The sequence below is a fragment of the Giraffa tippelskirchi genome, chromosome 11 (genome assembly GCF_054371585.1).
Source record: "Giraffa tippelskirchi isolate mGirTip1 chromosome 11, T2T-mGirTip1v1.2.pri, whole genome shotgun sequence".
Classification (NCBI taxonomy): Eukaryota; Metazoa; Chordata; class Mammalia; order Artiodactyla; family Giraffidae; genus Giraffa; species Giraffa tippelskirchi.
The window spans coordinates 61,810,429-61,831,045 of record NC_137285.1 but is presented as its reverse complement, the minus strand read 5'-3'; the positions used below and the strand labels follow the sequence as shown (position 1 = coordinate 61,831,045).

Below are 20,617 nucleotides of genomic sequence, written 5' to 3'. Positions count from 1 at the left end.
TCAGAGCGGCTGCCGCACCGACATTCCAAACACGCCTCTCTCGCCAAGGACAGCCTGGCTTAGACCGCGGAATCTTTGCAGAGCCGGCGTCAAAGGCTGCTGGAGGCTCAGTATCTGGGACATCTCATCGCAGCCGCAGTCCCATCTCGGGGTGAGGTCGGTGAGGGCAAATAACTAAAGAGTTTTCTCCAAAACGCCATAGTTGGAATTCCCTCCCCCGGCCCGGGATCCTTGGCGTCCCTTCCCCTGCTGCCGGACAAAATCCCCCCGAGCCCGGGGCCTAGCCGGTCCCCCACGTCGCCCACCTGCCGCACAGGGCGCTGCCCAGCCCGGCAGGGAAGCACTTCCCTCCCGCAGAGAGGACCGAGCCCGAGACACGCCCTGGCTATCTATAGAAAATCCCGCTGAGGGTTCTGCTGACGAGTCACTCGAGATCCCTCCTTGGGCTTTATTATGTCACAGGAACCCAGAATGGAATGCGGAGGATTAAATTCCAAGCCCTTCCCGGCGGCGGGGCCGGAGGGAGGGGAGTTGGAGGCCATCTGGGCTCTCGGGTGCCCCCTACTGAGTGTCCTTGTCCCTTCGGCTCGGATGCAGGCCAGGCCACGGCTGGTGCAGTGGTCCAGGCCTCCTGAGGACCCCGGGGGCTGCAGGCAGCGCGGCGCTTGGCGCGCGTACAGCGTCCAGGGACACAGATGGGAGGGTAAGGACAGACTGGACCCTCGGAGCTCACGCTGTAGGTCTGGACGGTTCGCTACCCACTCCGAGGCTCAGGGTCCTCACCAAAGGAACCTTTGAGACATAAGATAAAGGAATATCACATACAAAGAAGGAAGCTGGGGAGTGGATGCTACAGAAGTGGTAAACTCAGAGCAAGGGCTGATGGGGAATTTGGAAACCCCAAGGCAGTCACCGGTCAGGAATGATGCTAGAAAAGATGCGGGAAGGAGGAAATACTTCAAGTATGGGCTAATTCTATTTTAAAAGACAAGGGAATTATCAGGTTACTTCAACCTAACAATCTCTGTGTCCTTTATCTATAATACAGGATTAATAATAATGCCCATGGGCTCCCCTGGTGGATCAGTAGTAAAGAGTCTGCCTGCTAATGCAGGTGACAGGGGTTTGATCCGGGTCTGGAACATTCTGCGGAGAAGGGAATGGCAACCCTTTCCAGTTTTCTTGCCTGGGAAATCCTATGGACAGAGGAGCCTGGCAGGCTACATACAGTCCATGGGGTCGCAAAAGAGTGGGACACGAATTAGCGACTAAACAATAATAATGCCTACTACATAGGTCTGTTGTGACAAATAAATGAGTTTGTTCACAAAAAGGGCTTCAAACAATGCCGGTATGTAGTAAGTCACCTATTTTATTATTGTTGTTATTATTATCTAAGGGTAGCAATTGTTGTTGTTATTACAAGTTCCCATAACACAATACTTGGTAACATTTACGGCACTTTCTGTCATGCCAGTCATTCTGCTGAGGATTTTAAATAATGTATCATTTCAGAAACAGCTCTGTGCAGTAATTACCATCATCTCCATCTTTTAACAGTGAAGAACCTGAGCATTTAGTGACGTCCCCCAGGTCAGAGAGCCCGTGACTGGGCCAAGTGATCGCGGCTCTCCCATCAGAGCTGGCTGGGGCCAGATTCCTTCCTTGCTGTTTGACCTGCAAATACCATTGCCCTTGCTGTGTCTCCAATGGAGAAAAAGGGCAAATAATAACATCTGTTTTATTTCCTTCACATGACTCTGTTGAGAAAAGTGTTGTGCAAGCTGACATTCCACCCAGAAATAGGAGGAATTTCATCTTCATACAGGAAAGCAAGTCAAAGGAGGAAATATAGAAGCTGAACAGTGACAGGGAGACAGCATTATCCTGGAATTGTCCTGCTCCTTTTTAGAGAAGAAGGGATTATATGGCGACTCAGGACACATTTGATCTAAGCCAAGAGCCCATGGAGGTGCCTGTCGTCCTGGGGCGGCCGGGGGAGTGGGGGTGACTGGTGCTGTGAAAAGTAGAAATCCCACCACCTGTCAGGTGTCTTTGAGTAGCCTGTCAATATTTGTGCAAGTGTGCACACACAGACATGTGCACACACAGAGGCACGAACAGTAATAATGTATCACTGGGCTCCCACCTTAGCAGAGTGAGTGAAACATGTAAACACATAATAAATTATGCCTATGCCAATGGAGCGTAGAAGCAGTAACTATAAAATACTACCCAGGGGAGAGAAAGTTTATTGAGACAGTAATAGAACACCCCAATCTCATTGCCAATAGCATTATTTCACACCCGGAGTAAGCTAGCAGGGTTGTTATTTCTTGGAGGAGAACTTTGTCTTTTTTCTTAAACATTGAATTTTTTTTTTTTCTTTAAACAGTGCCAGTCTTTCCTTCTGAAGGGATCTTGAAAATCTTCTACTTTTATGAAAGGGACTGATGTCCCACAGAGTGAAGGGATTCTGATGACAAGGCTATAAGCACTGCTGATTTGGCAAGGTGGGCTGTCCGGGCTCTGTCTGAAGGTCTTTAGATGGGGAGCAGACCTTGGTTTCCTCCTGAAAGAGCTCCCTCTGACAGCCATGCTTCCTGGAGGCCCTGGGTTGAGAGGCGACGCTGCACAGCAGACTCCCAAGTCGGTGGTCTCCCAAGGAGGGATCACACCCAGAGGATGCTCCCCCAGACAATCCACTGGGAGAAAAGGAAGAAAATATTAAGACTTTTTATACTTTATATTATCATTACAAAGCCACTTTTGCTATTTAAAATTCAAATATATATAAAGGTAGAATAAGATTCTGAGCTTCCCATGTGCCCATGTAACCATCCAACGTCAAAAATTGGTGATTCACGGCTAGTCTTTTCTCCTCTATGCAGCCTCCTACCCGCCCTGCCTGTTCCTCCTTCCACATTCTTTGAAGCAAATTCCAGACACCATATGCTGCAAAGGCCATCTTGTGCCTGCAGACGTTAGATGCCCTTGGAGCACTTCCTTATCAAGAGATAAAGAGCCCATGGGGCTTATTGCCTCCTGTGGGAATAGCTTTCCCTATTTCAGGGTCAGTGAATCTTCCTTTGTTCTGATTGTCTGTATATTAATGGCTCCTCCAAAGATGCCCCCAACCTTCATATTTCAGACTCCATGAAAGAGGGCTTGGGATTCTTTAATTCCCAAGAAGCGTGTGTGCATTGCCGTGCATGCCCGTTCACTGTCTCCTGGGAGAGACTGACGGCCGTGGAGACCCATGCCCACTATTGAAGCTGCTATTACTGTTTCTTCTCTGTCTAAGGAAAGTGTTGTTCCACCCAGTATTTTTCCTGGCAACTCCGATACCAAGGTGCAGTGGGCAGAAGTGTTTGTAGTCCTCCCTTGGGGCTTGGTGACTGGTACACAGTGTTCTGCTCTGGGGAATTGATAATCAGCACTCCATGTTCCGCTGGACACTTGTCATTACAGCTATAAATATTCCAACACATGGATCTGAAAACAAGCCTATAAAGACCAAGTCTTCCCTCTTTAAAAACAACCACAATGCCATCATTGTACTCCAAAACATCAAGAGTTCCTCAATATAATTGCATATCCAGTGTTAACATTTCCTCAATTATTCTATAAATACTTTTTATAGTTTGAACTGGGATCCAAACAGGCTCCATACATTGTGATGGATAAATATGTACCTGAAATCCATCCTTTTTAATTTATTGATCTCCCTCTCAACCTCTCATTCTCTCTCTTTGCAATTTTTTGGCTAAAGAACTTGGATTGTTTTTCCTAACTAATCTTCTACAGGCTGGATTTTGCTGATCATGTTCCCTTACTATCATTTGTCATGCGCCCCCATCCCTTGTGTTTCCCATAAATGAAAAATCAAGAGGTTTCATCAGGTTCAAATTAAATATTTTGCAAGAACATTTTGTAGGTGGTGTTATGGACATCTATTAGGAGAATATAATATTTGGTCATCTCTTTTTATGGGGGGGATATCTGCAATTTTCGATGATCATTGCCAAATCCTTTAATTCACTGGTGGTTACAAAGTGTGGTATTCTAATCCTATTTTCATTTATTTGGTGGAGTACTTCTGTAGAGAGAATCTTCTCATTAGCTATGTGCTAATCTGAGTCCTGGTTCTTTCAGGAAAGGTAAGATAAACGCTTCTCTTTCCCCCATCCCCACCTTTTTTTTTTTTTTTACCAGTTTTCAAAATGATAAGTTAATCACCTAGAATTCTCTAAAAATGATCACCATTTTTATCTTTTTTTAGTATTATTATAAACATGTGGATTTCAGTGTGTATACTGTGGTTTAATCCACTGCAGTGGCTCCAAGCAACCCATTTTTGGCCAATGGAATCTATTCAAGTTGACTCTTGATTTTTTTGATGTGACCCCAATAATAATTGATCTCTTCCTTGCTCTCTGATATGACAAGATATTCCAAGCTCACTTTCCAAACTTCTCCAAGGAGCTGGTTTCTTTTAGTGGGAAATGGTATTCAGAGGTCACAATCTATTAGGTTCATATTATGCTTTGACTTATATTTCTGTAATATACGCTTCATAATGTACATAATGTGTACACTATGGTAGATACATATTACTTATAGTTCAGTTCAGTCACTCAGTCGTGCCCGACTCTTTGCGGCCCCATGAACCTCAGCACGCCAGGCCTCCCTGTCCAGCACCAACTCCCGGAGTCCACCCAAACCCATGTCCACTGAGTTGATAATGCCATCCAGCCATCTCATCCTCTGTCATCCCCTTCTCCTCCTGCCCTCAATCTTTCCCAGCATCAGGGTCTTTTCCAAAGACATAATTACTTATAAATGGCAAACAAACACACAAAGATACACATATTTCCTGAAAGGGATACTCAGTAAGGAAAGTTTAGAGACCACATGTTTGGTGCATAGACCTGGGAAATGTGCTTGAATTATGATACTGGGCCCTGTTCCTTTCTAGCTGTTTTGTCTTGGTCAGTTCTTTTTTCTCTCTGAACTTTAGTTAATTCAAGTGCAAAATAAACAGCAATAGCCACATCATGGGGACATGTGATGACCAAATAAGATAGAGAAGATAGAGATCAGAGAGAGGAAGACACATACATACATACATACACAAACACATACCCTGGTCTCACTAAACAAACAGGAGCTATTCATAGCATCTCAACTAAAAGATCAGTATTGACCAAGTTGTGTCTCATATAGAAGGTTCCCTGTTCTCAAGAAGCTTACAAACCAGAAGAACCAAGAAGCACCGCACACAGGAAAATTCACAGAGCATCCGTCCTGCCAAGGCCTTACTGAGCCATGTGAAGGATAAATCTTTTAGAAATTCAGAGGAGAGAGCTCTCTGGAACCTGGAAAGTTCTAGAAGTGTTTGGGATAAAGACGAACCTTAGCTGGGCCCTGAAGGCTTACCCGCAGAAGGGCGTGGGATGGGGATTCACAGGCAGAACATTACGGGCTGGGGAGATGGCCAGGTTTGGGGACAAAGAGCATGAAGCAAAGCAGTAGGAGGAGGAGAAACTACCAGAAAGAATAAGACCAGGAAGGAAAGGCTGTTCAAAGTTCCCAACCCGCCACAGAGGTGAGCAGGAGGAGCACAGAGAACAGGACCCCCAGGGGCCTCACGAGGCAGTGGGAGGAAGGAAGCGTGTGCCTGCGGAGAAGGGTTCTTGCTGATTGGTTTGTAAAAGAGCAAAGCAGCTCAGGCACCAGAATGGTACGACCCCAAACACGTGGGCTACCCTAGCTGGGGGCAGTCTTCCCTCCACCAGGAGGAAGATGCTGGAGGAAAACAGAGACTCGAAATGGCTTTGATGAACCAAGCCCCAGGAACTGCCACAGCTAGGGTGGCAGCAAGAATGCAAACCCTGGCACGACTGAGGCTCTCCAAGAGGTGAGATGGGGTGAGGCTGGTGGGAGGGTCTGCCCTTGGGTTGGGCTGCAGCGGGACCTCACCTTCTCCAAGGTCGATTACACGCCAGGCACTGTGTTGAGCACTTAGCATACCTTCTCCTGTTTAGTCCCCCTGGTCAGCCTCCAAGACAGATGAAGCATTCCCACTGAACAAATGAGGACACTGAGGGTGCCAGAAGACCTGTGATCCTGTGATTTACTAAACCTTAAACACAAACTACAGTCTGTGCCCCCAACCCTGCAGTAGGTCACCACTGACCCACGCCTTTGCCGGAGGCTCCCAGACACCACAGGCAAGTCTCCTGTGGGATCACTGTTCTAGTGATTGGTCCTAGTGCACAAGGTTCTGTTGTGCCTTCCAAGAGTCTATTTACCAGTCCTATATAAGTTCTGGCAGTTCTATGGTGGGTGTGACCATTCAGGTATGACTTAAATCAAAGCCCTCATGATTATACAGCAGAAGTGAAAAATAGATTTAAGGGACTAGATCTGATAGACAGAGTGCCTGATGAACTATGGACAGAGGTTCATGACAATGCACAGGAGACAGGGATCAAGACCATCCCCAAGAAAAACAAATGCAAAAAAAGCAAAATGGCTGTCTGAGGAGGCCTTACAAATAGCTGGGAAAAGAACAGAAGCCAAAAGCAAAGGAGAAAAGGAAAGAGAAACCCATTTAAATGCACAGTTCCAAAGAATAGCAAGGAGAGGTAAGAAAGCCTTCCTCAGTGATCAGTGCAAAGAAATAGAGGAAAACAATAGAATGAGAAACACTAGAGATCTCTTCAAGAAAATTAGAGATACCAAGGGAATATTTCATGCAAACCTGGGCTCAATAAAGGACAGAAATAGTATGGACCTAACAGAAGCAGAAGATATTAAGAAGAGGTGGCAAGAATACACAGAAGAACTATACACAAAAGATCTTCATGACCCAGATAACCACAATGGTGTGATCACTCACCTAGAGCCAGACATCCTGGAATGTGAAGTCAAGTGGGCCTTAGGAAGCATCACTATGAACAAAGCTAGTGGAGGTGATGGAATTCCAGTTGAGCTATTTCAAATCTTCAAAGATGATGCTGTGAAAGAGCTGCACTCAATATGCCAGCAAATCTGGAAAAGTCAGCAGTGGCCACAGGACTGGAAAAGGTCAGTTTTTATTCCAATCCCTAAGAAAGGCAATGCCAAAGAATGCTCAAACTACCACACAATTGCACTCATCTTACACACTAGCAAAGTAATCCTCAAAATTCTCCAAGCCAGGCTTCAACAGTATGTGAACCGTGAACTTCCAGATGTTCAAGCTGGTTTTAGAAAAGGCACAGGAACCAGAGATCAAGTTGCCAACATCCACTGGATCATTGAACAAGCAAGAGAGTTCCAGAAAAAACATCTATTTCAGCTTGATTGACTATGCACAAGCCTTTGACTATGTGGATCACAATAAACTGTGGAAAATTCTGAAAGAGATGGGATTACCAGACCACCTTACTTGCCTCTTGAAAAATCTGTATGCAGGTCAGGAAGCAACAGTTAGAACTGGACATGGAACAACAGACTGGTTCCAAATAGGGAAAGGAGTACGTCACGGCTGTATATTGTCACCCTGCTTATATAACTTATATGCAGAGTACATCATGAGAAACGCTGGGCTGGAGGAAGCACAAGCTGGAATGAAGATTGCCGGGAGAAATATCAATAACCTCAGATATGCAGATGACACCACCCTTATGGCAGAAAGTGAAGAAGAACTAAAGAGGCTCTTGATGAAAGTGAAAGAGGAGAGTGAAAAAGTTGGCTTAAAGCTCAACATTCAGAAAACAAAGATCATGGCATCCAGTCCCATCACTTCATGGCATCCAGTCCCATCACTTCATGGCAAATAGATGGAGAAACAGTGGAAACAGTGACAGACTTTATTTTGGGGGGGCTCCAAAATCACTGCAGATGGTGACTGCAGCCATGAAATAAAAAGACTCCTTGGAAGAAAAGTTATGACCAACCTAGACAGCATGTTAAAAAGCAGAGACATTCCTTTGCCAGCAAAGGTCCATCTAATCAAGGCTATGGTTTTTCCAGTGGTCATGTATGGGTGTGAGAGTTGGACTCTAAAGAAAGCTAAGCACCGAAGAATTGATGCTTTTGAATTGTGGTGTTGGAGAAGATTCTTGAGAGTCCCTTGGACTGCAAGGAGATCCAGCCAGTCCATCCTAAAGGAAATCAGTCCTGAATATTCATTGGAAGGACTGATGCTGAAGCTGAAATTCCAATACTTTGGTTACCTGATGCAAAGAGCTGACTCATTTGAAAAATCACTGATGGTGGGAAAGATTGAAGGTGAGAAGAGTATGGGATGGCAGAGGATGAGATGGTTGGATGGCATCACCCACTCAATGGACATGAGTTTGAGTAAACTTCCGGAGTTGGTAATGGACAGGGAGGCCTGGCGTGCTGCAGTCCATGGGGTTGCAAAGATTTGGACACGACTGAGTGACTGAACTGAACTGAACTGAACTGAAACACAAACTGGAGTTGGGATTCAAACTCAGGTCTGTCTCTAAAACCCATTCCATCCTCTTTCCACTACTATTGACTGTCCCTCAAAGTGATGATCGGATTTGTCCATTTAGCACAAAAGGCGCTACTTATGAAACATGTGCCTGCACAGTCTATAGCTTTCACACGCCTTCACTTCTTTATTTATCTCATACCTTAGGAGAGGCTCTTCTGTTCACCTCATTTCAGAAACGAGGCACAGAGATGTTAAATAATGTACCTAAGATCACACAGTAAGCAAAAATGCCAGGATTCAGAGCCTACATGCTTGATGTCATGCTGTACCAGCTCCCAGTGGGTGCCCATGTGTGCCAGGCCTCTTTACATCCTGTGTCTCCACGGTGTGAGTTCCCCCACTCCCAGCCATAGTGTGGGTCCCCCCCCACCCCCAGACCCTGTGAGTGAATGAGGTAGGGGGGAGGCTGTCTGCACTGAAATTCCCTGAGAACAGGCTATCAGAGGGGGCAGGTGGCAGCTCTCTGCTAATGACACTATTTCCTCGCAGTGGCACCTCTGACCCTAACAATAGGTGTTTTGCTTTGGTTTTTGCCCTTGGTTTGGGGAATCTGAGAAATCTATTAGGGGTAACAGTGCATGTACCAGGGAGGGGGCCTATCCAACTACTCTGAGGCCAAATTTTTCTTTTTTTTTTTTCTAGTCAGAAAGTCTTCGTGAGAGGTTTTAGGGAGGGCAAAAGCAGGTGGTGGTAAGAGTGGGGAAACAAATCTTTGTCCCTTGAGGACTGACTGAAAGGAATGCCTGCTCTCCTGAGATTTGCAGTCCGATTTATCTTCCTTAAATGACCACATTGGAAAATGATCTCCTCAGCGACGCAACATTAGAAATGTGAAATGGATAAATAAAACCTCGGGTGAGCGTGCTGGCTGCTGAACCCATCTGAAGAATGGAGATGTGAAGGGCACACAGACTGGGCCAGGAGAGCCCTCTCAGAGGAATGTCAGGTGTTTATCTGGGAGAAAAGAGAAACTAATGTCCACAAGCCCTCAGGCTTTCACAGGGCACTCGCTCTGTCAGTGAGGCTGAACCTTTCCAGAGGTCCTTTCCCTGAGATGGTTGCGGCTGCTTTTAGTAACAACAGAGGACCATGGTGGAAGGGGCCTTTGAGGTCACACTTTATAGTCTGACCACCTCACTTTGCAAGTGATGAGGCAGGCCCAGAGAGAGGGAGTGACGTGGTCTGATACGTTACATGCATTTTCTGGTGGGGTGTTGATAAGAATCAGATAATTCATTAAATTGGAATGTAGGTCACAAAGTTGAAAGTACCACTGCCATCAGTGAACCCTACTACGTTCCAGAGAGCGGTGAGCCTTTTGCAAACATGATCTCATTCAGTCTTCACAATGGCCCAGCGAGAGTGGCACTAGACAGCCTGAATTTTTGTAGCTGAGGCCACTGAAGGCTGAAGCGTTTAAGTGACTTGATCAAGGTCACACCGCTAAGAAATGTGACACCAACTCCCATGTTCCCTTTCTGCTACCTTCTGACAAGGATAGGGGAAATGGTAAAATAAACCAGAGTATGCTTCTGGGGATATTATTTTACAATTAAAACTATTACAAACTCTATGAACTACCATGGTGATTGGTCCTTACATAGCACTGAGTGAAAAATGCAATCCTCAATGTAAAATATGCAGAAGAAAAATGGAAGCTTAATGCTTTACCACTGAGGAGTATGATAAGCTTATTTTATTTCTGCTTTTCTCCCATTTTAATATTGTGTAATGTGGCCTAGGTCTTTTGTAATGAAAGAATGAATATAATCTTTCTTCAAGAACTAGTAGTGTACTCTCAAAATCAATAAGGAAAAGGCTAAAATGAATAGTAATATATTTTCCTTTCCTTGGCAATGAAAGCTAATAAGTAATTGATTTGCAGCATGAGATAGGAGATCATTATACAAAGTCCATGTATAACACAATTCTCTTTTCACATTCCATCGGGTGTAACAAAAACTCAAATTCAAAGAACTTCAATTTTGAAGCCGCCCTATTTTTATGGCTTGCATAGCCTGGTCTATTAATAAAAGGAGAAGATCACTTTGCCATGTTTGCCAGGGGAATGACTAACCATTCTTTCCTCCTGTCCGTAATTGAGTTCCAGCCAACGTCCAGGCTCGGGGACACATTGTGTTGGAAGGTTCCCTCCCGTCCATTCTCTCCTTCCACACGCAGAAGCTCAGGCCCAGACAGGTAACGTCTCCTGCTCGCGATCTTGTGAGTCTTACTAGTGAAATCCTGAATACAAACTCTCCATGGCCCAAAGACCAGGCTCTTCCAGGTCTGGGCCAGTCCCAGCACCCAGAGCTGACTCCTTCCTGCACTAGATGCATTAAGATTTCAGTGACAGGACAAAATGAAAGCCAGGTTCCACAGCTCACACTCACTATGCAATTTCTGTGTGCCAAGCACTATGCTAAATGCTTTACAGGGGCTATTTAGCCCCAAAGGTAACCCTGTGGTGAGGTCATAGCATCAAATATATTTCAGCGCTGAAGAGAAAGGCTCAGGTAGGCTAAGCCCGTTGACCCAGGTTGATTGGGTCAGAATTTTTACCTGGGCTGCATGCTTTCAGAGCCAGTCCTCTTAAGTCTTAGAGTTGGAAGGGACTCATAGCATTAGCTCACGTCCACAGACAAGTTTTTATTCCTGGAGAGTTAGAAAAGCAACCGAGGTAAGAGAGGTACTAGACTTGAGTGCCAAACATCTGCAGTCCTGAAACATGCCAGGATCACTTTTTTAGCAATCTAGTAAGCCTTAATGGAAGTGATTCAATGGGCATGAGTTTGATCAAACACCAGGAGATGGTGAAGGACAGGGAAGCCTGGCATGCTGCAGTCCATGGGGTTGCAAAGAGTCAGACATAACTAAGCAAGTGAACAATAACAAAGTGAGCCTTAAAATGACCCCCTCATACCCCCAACTAAGTAGTTCCTCCTTTCTGCTTCTCCACACCCATGCACACCTCCTGGTTGCCCTGCCTTAACTTAGCACACACACCAGTTTTTAACCAAAAACATATTCAAATGTAAGTGAGTTTTGCAAGCACAATCCACGTTCCAGGCCTGTGCAAGGCTTGAAGTAGGATGGGGTGCCAGTTCTTTTCTAAAATGTGGTATGTGACCTCCAGAATTTTAACATCTACCAGCATTTTTTTTTTTTTTTACTTTGCTGCTGCTGCCGCTAAGTCGCTTCAGTCGTGTCCGACTCTGTGCGACCCCACAGACGGCAGCCCACCAGGCTCCCCCGTCCCTGGGATTCTCCAGGCAAGAACACTGGAGTGGGTTGCTGTTTCCTTCTCCAATGCATGAAAGTGAAATGGAGGTCGCTCAGTCGTGTCCGACTCTTCACGACCCCATGGACTGCAGCCTACCAGGCTCCTCCGTCCATGGGATTTCCCAGGCAAGAGTACTGGAGTGGGTTGCCATTGCCTTAAAAGGAGCGCAATAGATAATGTATTTCGCTGTTGCTCTCTAATAGTGAGCAATGCCTACTCATATGTCTGCTGGAGGAATTATGCAAATATTTATAAATTCTAATACCCATCAGAGCAGGCCTGAGGCTCCCTGCACTGGCTGGCTTGAGTTCTGTCTCCTCTGTTAAAATTAAGTGACCCTGGCTGAATTCAGGGTACACTGTGTTGACCAGTCAATGAGCAGAACTAGGAAAACTGGTATCAATGGAAAGTAGAAGAAAGGGATGAGCAGGTATAAGGTGAGCAAGCGAAAAGCACACATTTGGGAAGCAGGTGCGTCAGGATTGGGCTTTAGAGCTGTTCAGATCTAATTCAGAATCTTGGCTCAAATCAATCACTAGCTGTGTGACCTTGATGAGTCCTGTAGCTATTCTCAGGTTCTGTTTCAAAATAGCAAAAAAAAAAAAAAAAAAAAGAAAGAAAAGGATATACTAATACCCACCTCGCAGGGTTTTAGATTACTGATGATGTGTGTAAAATGTAGAGAACCATGCTGGCATCTTGCATTGCCCAATATGTGTGTCATCATTATTTACAATCACTGGGAATTTCCACTAATACTTGGCTTGTCTTCATTATAAATTAAGTCGAGGACTTGCAAAAGCGAGGAAAAATAATTTCTTAGAGCAAACTCAACCATCAGCTGGGCAACATTTAAGGAGCACCTTCTGAGTAGATACCAACTTTCTGGACTTCAGTGGGGCCAGGAAAGCAGGGAGTGATCCACGGCTTGCTTTTTTTAACCATGGCAAGAAAACATAAATGAAAATGAAAGCAACTAAGAAAGTTTCTTTTCAAAACACTAAAGGATGTCTCTGTGGAGAGATAAAATGAAATCACCAATTTATTTCAGTTTCAAAGGCAAACTCTAAATGAGTATGGAGATCCAGTTGGCACCCAGGGTTGAGCATCTAAGTAGACACAGGTGTAGCAGTTAAAGCAATGCGGACTGCTATCACAGATAAACTCCAATAAACAATGTATCTTTCTCCTTCTAACAAAGTCCTACAAACCAGGGATGGGAGGGGTGTGGAAGGAGCCTCTGCTCCATGCAGTGCAGGGTCCAGGCTGGCTGCGTCTCTACCCTCTTCAGCAGAAAGCTCCCACTTCTGCCACTGCACGGATGCTCAGCCTGCAGGTGGGGGAAGGGGAACAAGATTGAATGTAGCCTGTTTCTAGGGGAGGGGCCTGGAAGCCTCGCCTGCCCTCGCTGCCTCCACACTCCATTGGCTAAAATTTAGTCACGTGGCCATACTTAATTGCAAGGGAGGCTGGGAAAACAGTCTCTGTTTCCTCGCGAGGAAATGGAGATGGGTTTTCAGAACAGCAATCGGTCTCTGCCACAAAAGGCACAGTGCAAACTCCAAGGACACAAAAACCTGTTTGAGAAGCCTGAGACCTGTTTCTTTAATGTCTTCATTCTTGCAGCTAAAGCCAAGTATTTAGTCCCCAGGTTTATAGTCCACAGGCAAAGTTCACAGAGCACAGTAACAAAATAGACAGGATAATAAAAGTGAAAAAAAGGTAATACGAACCCTGAAAGGGAAAAGTCGAGTGAAATTTACACTGAGAGGGAAAAATCAACATTCACTCTCTCTGCTTACACAAGACTCTCGAGGATGAAGCTTCTGAGAAACCGAGGCGGCATTCACAAAGCTGCATCGGCTAAATTTAAGCCAGACGGCGCTTCTTTCTCAAAACAAGGGTATTTGATCGTTTCTGTATTTTGGTTTCTGGATATTGCGACTCGAGCCTACATCCCCAAATCATACCATTTGTAATGATCATACCTTGTTCTGGGTGAGCTCAGGTATTAGCAATTCTGCACCCCAGTGGAATGGCTTCCTTTATCGGCAGCTTGAAACCAGGTACCCTCTACTCCTGTGGGTCTGCCACTGGGCCATTTTGGGGTGCGTGTGGCTCAAGCCAAAAGAAGCTCAGACTGTAGCTCCCCCTCTCATCTTCCACCCTCCTCCATCTTTCTGCAAAAATCCTGCTCTGGAATTCATGTCATCTTAGCTTCATCTTTTTTAATCACAATGCACAACTGGAAATACATTTTACATTTTCATCCAGAACTGCATGTACACACACACACACATATAGAGTAATTTTCTTGAAATATTCTTTTAAAATTAAGAATGATGCTTTCTGATAATTTCTGTTTTATTACATTGGAAAAATACATAAATGCTGCTTTTGTGCATGCTGAGTTGCTTCAGTCATGTCTGACTCTTTGCAACCCTATGGACTGTAGCCTGCCAGGCTCCTCTGCCCATGGGATTTTCCAGGCAAGAGTACTGGAGTGGGTTGCCATGAACTCCTCCAGGGGACTCTTCCTGATCCAAGAATCGAACCTACTTCTCTCATGTCTCCTGCATTGTAAAGTGGGTTCTTTACCACTAGTGCCCACCCAGGAAGCCCAAATGCTGCTTAGGAGCCACTAAATTGTTTAGGCAAACCATCTTCCTTAGATTGGCATAGTTGTAATCTACTATTAGTAGCTTCCCCGATTACTAGCTTACATTAATAGAATTATTTTTTCTCTCTTTGAAGCCAGTGAACTTCACCTCCATTCCACTTTACTTAGATTTTCCTGAAACTACACCCTGGGCTTTTCTCTGTTTCACATTTCAAATCATAATTCCAGTATCTCCTTGGACCTCAGGCTCCCGCTCTTCCAGCCCCCCAACCCTGTTATACTCACTCTACCTACACTTCAAGCTTATCAGTAGCTTTGGACACTTACTCTAATTAGCTCCCCTTTATCAGAATCTTCCCAGTTTTGCTTGCTCCCCAATCCACATAAAGCCCATGACCACAACCTCCTGATCTTTCCGCCATCCCACCACTTGACATGAGATATTTTGATTCTGTCCTCCTGACTATAACTGAGCCTGCAGTTTGGCCATGAGACAATGGTCATGGCCCAGAAAGCATAGACGGTAAAGTATCTGGACCAGGCTTATCAATTTGGGATGATGTCTACACGGACTCACTTCACTGCTCATTTATTCTTTAGCCCACTGTAATCTTCCCACTTCCAATCCCTCTGCACTATCTTACAGTCTAAGAAATGCAAAGCATACTCTTTGAAACTTGTATTACTCCCTGCAACATCTGAGACGGTTAATCTTCAAAATCTCTTCCCCATTACTTTGAGTACTCACTCTTTCCTAATTCTTCTCTTTCCTCTCTTGCTCCTGTTTTTCAAGCTTCTTTATAAACTCCCTCTCTCCTGGTTTCCTCAGCTTCCTCCCCTTCTCATCGTACTCTACAAAATTCAAGAGAAATCCATTCACAACCATGATCTCCACTACCATCTATGTGATGATGACACTCACAAATACTCCCAAACGTCAGTCCTTTGTTGGTTCCTATCCAATGCCTCTTGCACCCCTCCACCGGGATGTCTCACACACTCTTCCAAAATCAACATGTCCCAAACTGAAGTTGGGTCCTTCTCTCTACTTAGCATTTGCCAATGGTTTCCCATTTCACCTAGGGGAAAAAAACCCATAATTATTCCTATAATCCTCCAGGGTTGAGGTCTGAATGGTCCAGCCTCTATCACCATGCTCCACCTCATCACCTGGTCTTTTCTCATGATTCACTCTGCTCAACCCAAGCTGGCTTCCATGCTCTTCCTCCAGTAAGCCAAGGATGTTCTCATCACAGGGCATTTGTCCTGGTTATTCCCTCTGCCTAGAATATGACAGCCCCAGATCGAATAGCCACAAACCTCTCTCTCTCATCTAACTCAGGTTTCTGCTGAAATATGAGCTGTTCATGGAAGTGTCTCTGACCATCCTAACAAAGTAGCAACCCCTTGTCCATCCCAAAGTAGCAAGCCCACTGACCATCCCACCAGTGATCACCACCTTCTATGAAGGTGTTTGTCTGTTTACCCTCACTACAATGCAAGTATCTTTATTTAGCTGAATCCTCAGCACCGAGGATAGTACTGAAGACAAAGTAAGAACCCAGTAATTGATGAAAGAATGAGTACTTTATCTCCTCCCCCTCTCCTACCCGCTGCTCAAAAACTATGCTTTTGCCAGGATTCTAGAAAGATACACAATTTTCTAGGTCATATCCCAGGTCAGAAGCTTCACCTTTGGCTTCACCCCTTCCTATTCTCTCCACCCTTCTCCCATCTATCACATATCCCAGTAAATCTAAATCTCTCTTCTGTGGAGTTTGATTTCTCTGTCCTCACTGCACGACCTTGATTGAGTGTCTCAGATCCCTTTGCACATTCATTAAAGCTGTGGGTCCTCTTTATGCACACAGATAACCACATTTTCAACAGAAGAGTTTCTAGATTCTCCAAAGCTCAGTGAGGACACCCCTCCCCGGGCACCACTGTGTCCAAGGATAACAATCTCAGGTCCAAAGTCTTCTTGTTTCTCACCTAGATAACTCTGATGTCTGCTATGATCTGAATGAATCCTCCTCAAACACCAATGTGGAAATCCTAACCCTCTGGCGTGATGGTATTTGGAGGCGGGGCTTGTGTGAGATGATTAGATCATGAATGCTGAGCCCCTGTGAATGGGATTAGTGCCCTTATAAAAAGAGACCCTGGAAAGCTTGCTTGTCCCTGCCTGCATGTGAGGCTGTGTTAAGAAGATAGTCATCAGTGGGGAATAGGTTCTCATCAGACACCAGACCTGCCAGCATCTTGATCCTTGACATCCCTGCTTCTAGAACTGTGATTAATAAATGTTTGTTATTTATAAACCACCCCCACTCCCACCCCATGGTAGCTCAGCTGGTAAAGAATTCACCTGCAATGCAGGAGACCCTGGTTCAATTCCTGGATCAGGAAGATCCACTGGAGAAGGGATAGGTTACCCACTCCAGTATTCTTGGGTTTCCTTTGTGGCTCAGCTGGTAAAGAATCCACCTGCAGTGTGGGAGACCTGGGTTCGATCCCTGGGTTGGGAAGATCCCCTGGAGAAGGGAACAGCTACCCACTCCAGTATTCTGGCCTGGAGAATTCCATGGACTTGTACAGTCCATGGGGTCACAAAGAGTCAGACATGACTGAGCGACTTTCACTCTACTTTCACTTTTTAACTTATGATGTTCTGTTACAACAGCCTGGATGGACTAAGATGATGTCCTTTAACAGATCTTCTGACACCGATCCTCCCCCTCTTAAGCTCCACAAGAGCTGCGTAAGTCATCTTTTAATAGTGCAGATTGTCCATGGCCTTTCATGTGTTCCCTATAATGTCCATCAGTGGTCCCCCATCACTTTAAGAATAAAATCCCAAGTCCTCTGTGTAGTTTCATGGTTCTGCTTATTTCTCAGATTTAGCCCTTTAGCATTCCACATCCACACGTGGCTGGAGTCCTTCTGAAAAGCCCATTCACATCTCTTTGCCTTTGAACATGAAGGCCCTTTGCCCTTCTGGGTGCCTTGCCTTCCCTCTGTTTGGCAACCTGCCGCTCATCTCCCCCCAGACGGCACAAGGATCATCATGAAAGTCCTCCCTGCTCACCTGGGGCTTGGTGAGGGGCTCTTCTCCTGTCAGACTCTGTTTGATCATTCTCTTGTCCATTTCCCCTGACAGATAGGGCATCACTGAGGACAGGGGCTTCCTTGTTTGTCTCTTTGGCACATAGCAGGTGTTCAGTAAAGGTGTGTTGAGGGACTAAATGGCGTGATCAGGTGAAAAGAGACGGAAGTGACAGCAGGGTGTGTTGGTTTCACATCAATGGTGCAGGTGTAACCAACACAGCCTCCAAAATAAGAAAATCCATGGTTACACAGAAGACAAACCCATCAGTCCTTCCATTTACAAAAAGGATTCACCACAGGGGGCCTCTAAATAGCGAGTGCTTTAACCATTCTCCGTGTTTGTTTATAGATCATTAATCATTTGAAAAAAGAGGCCAAAAGCTAAAGTGCAGCCAATTGGAGTCTTTCGCACTGAATCACAGGCTTCTGTATGTTAACAGGAAGAAGGATTTGATGTTAAGCTATTTGGCTAACAAGTAATTTTTCAGGAACAAGCCAGAGAGAGGAAGAGAGGGAGGGAGCAACGGGAACGGAGCAGCGGTCTACTGTCAACAAGGACTTCCCCACTCTTCTGCAGTGGGGAGGATGAGGGGGAGATCCAAAACATTTAGAGACCTGCAGCTAGGCCCTCACAGTCATCGGTAAAGACAGCTCTTAATTTATAGTGAAGACAAGGATATCAAGAGATCTGGTCTTGGTCATCATTGTGCACATAACATGTTAAATGGATTTATTCTGGCTCCAATCTTAAAGTCATTCATCTCTTCATGAAATACCATAGAGTGCCTGGGACACACCAGACCATGTGCTAGGTCTGGGCAATCCTTTGCTTTGGAGGATCTTGCATTTTAGAAGGAGGAGTAAAGGGTCAACCAACCAACAAGCAAGATAATTCCCTACAGTGAAAGTGACAGCACAGGAGGAAGGGGTGGTGTGACTGGGGGGGGCAGGGACATCAGGAGCTTTGCTAGCTAGGGCAGGCAAGGGAGACCTCTCTGGGAGGGTCTCATCTGAGCTGGGCCACATGGAGGAGAAGGCAGCCACAGAAAGACTTGGAGGAAACTACTCTTGGAAGAAAGTCCATCAGAGTCCAATGCCCTCAGATGGGAAAGATCTAAGCACGTTTCAGAAACCAAAAGGAGGCCACTGTGGCTGGAGTTTGGTGAAGGGCTAAGGGTTGGATGAAATTGGGATGCAGACTTGCAGAGCTTTGCAAAAACAAATAAGGATTGTGGAATTATTCTAAATACCATGGGAGCCCACTGAAGGGATTTCACCAGGAGAGGACAAGATAGATTTACTTACAATCATCATTCTGGAGATTGTGTAGAGAGTAGGATCTAAGAGAAGAAGAAAGAAACTAGAATTCTAGTTAGGAAGCAATGGCAGCCCTGCAGGTGGCAGGTGATGCTGGCATGGACCAGGGTGGTGGTAGAGAGAACAGACAGGTATGGATGGATTCCAGACCTAGCACTGATGTGGACACAGGACTCTTAGGAGTGATAACAGGCAAGATCTCTCAGGGATCCTTTCCCACTCAGACAGTCTATGACTGTTACCTGGTGCCATAGCTGTCACGGTGAGCTGTCTCCTGAGGAGGTCTGCTTGGTCTCAAAGCTGGGCAGAGCTATCCTTGGGCCCTGCTGTGATCATCGTCACAGACCCATGAGTTTGGGGTGAGAATTCCTGTAAACAATTACTGGAGAAACCCAGAGGAAATCCATGCTGTGCATTCTGAAGTTTCTAGTCTTGGAGCTCACTCTGCTTGTGTCTCTCCTCTTTGACTTGGCCATGAGCTCTCTGTTGGGGATTCTCTATTTTGAGTATTAAAAGATAAACTGAGGCACATTAAAAATTTTAAGAGTTCACTGGATCAAAAATCAATTCCAGTCTGGTAACACCAAACCAGAAGTGATTAGGAACACTCCACTGACAGAAATAGATGGGAGGGGTAAACTTCTATAAAGAAGAGGAGGAAGTAAAGCAAGGAACTGATTCGATTGGCTGTAGCTTAAGTAGTTGCCTTACTTGAGAAAGGCTGGTTGGTTGGTTGTGACTGGTTGTCCTTAAATTCTGATTTCTTAACCTCAAGGGATTTTAGGCTTAAGTATTAGTTTGCTACCAGGATATTAAAAGTTACTTCAGTCTAATGACCTCCTTGTTTAATTAATTTAAAGCAAGGAATGGCAACCCTTGTCCAGCCAGAAAACAACAAAACTGCCCTGGTGCCAACCGACCTCAGTCAAGTTGGTTGTTCACGTGTGTGTGCTAAGTCGCTTCAGTCGTGTCCAACTCTTTGCGACTCTATGAACTGTAGCCTATCAGCCTCCTCTGTCCATGGGGTTCTCCAGGCAAGAATACTAGAGAGGGTTGCCATTCACTCCTCCAGGGGATCTTCCTGACCCAAGGTTCAAACCTGCATCTCTAACCTGCGTCTCTTATGTCTCCTGCACCTGCAGGTGGGTTCTTCACTACTAGCGCCCCCTGGTCGGTCACAATCACCCTCTATTTGGTAACCGATGGGGTTTCCTGTTTGTGAGAGGAAGCAGAGGCTACAAGTCTGCTCCCTAACGCCCTCACAATCACAGCACAACTCAGCATGGATTCTGCCTCCCCTCAGATGTTTATTAGCAAACAACACAAAAATGGTCCTGCAACCAGATCAACGGAGTCTAAGCTTATTGGAGTCTCAGTGGCCTCTCAGGTAGGCACTCGAAAGCACCTTGCAATTTCTGGAGCTACTTTTGTTTTTCACAACTGGAATGCGCAACTAGCATCTAGAAGGTAGAGGTCAGTGAGGCTGCTAAGTGTCGTACAAAGCATTCTGTCGCTTCCCAGGGACTCTAAACATGTATAGCCTCACTCTGTCTCCTCCTTGTCTTTTATTGCCTTAGTTTAGACCTTCAGTGTATCATGCAAGCCTTCTTCCCTCCAGCCTCTCAGCTCCTCTGTTCTCTCTGCCTCAGTCTCCCATCCTGCCTAGATTTTCCCAATCTAGGACTGCTGTCTCTGTTTTCTAAACTCTCCAATGGCTCCTTGCTGCACAATAAGCCAGCTCTCTGCTTCCTCTGCACCATAAGCCAGCTCTCTG

The 20,617-nt window shown here is 45.5% G+C and overlaps 3 long non-coding RNA genes across 4 annotated transcripts in view; 2 read left to right on the top strand and 1 right to left on the bottom strand.

The window, feature by feature from the left end:
- Positions 1 to 473: 473 nt before the first annotated feature.
- Positions 474 to 2,810, top strand: LOC145525325 (uncharacterized). Of its 2 annotated transcripts, none has more exons than XR_014068109.1 (3): positions 474 to 703; positions 1,561 to 1,972; positions 2,396 to 2,810. It is a non-coding gene; the product is annotated as an uncharacterized LOC145525325 (long non-coding RNA). The 2 variants fall into 2 exon arrangements; XR_014068108.1 differs by having other exon boundaries at positions 496 to 703; positions 1,774 to 1,972.
- Positions 2,811 to 12,824: 10,014 nt separating this feature from the next.
- Positions 12,825 to 19,985, bottom strand: LOC145525323 (uncharacterized). The gene is made up of 4 exons (XR_014068106.1): positions 19,956 to 19,985; positions 19,086 to 19,225; positions 15,167 to 15,270; positions 12,825 to 13,128 (listed from the first exon to the last, which is right to left on the bottom strand). It is a non-coding gene; the product is annotated as an uncharacterized LOC145525323 (long non-coding RNA).
- A 103-nt stretch (positions 19,986 to 20,088) lies between these two features.
- LOC145525324 (uncharacterized) overlaps positions 20,089 to 20,617 on the top strand; it is a 40,114-nt gene continuing 39,585 nt past the window's right edge. Inside the window, exon 1 of the long non-coding RNA XR_014068107.1 lies at positions 20,089 to 20,230. This is a non-coding gene — a long non-coding RNA (uncharacterized LOC145525324). The remainder of the gene's footprint in view (positions 20,231 to 20,617) is intronic.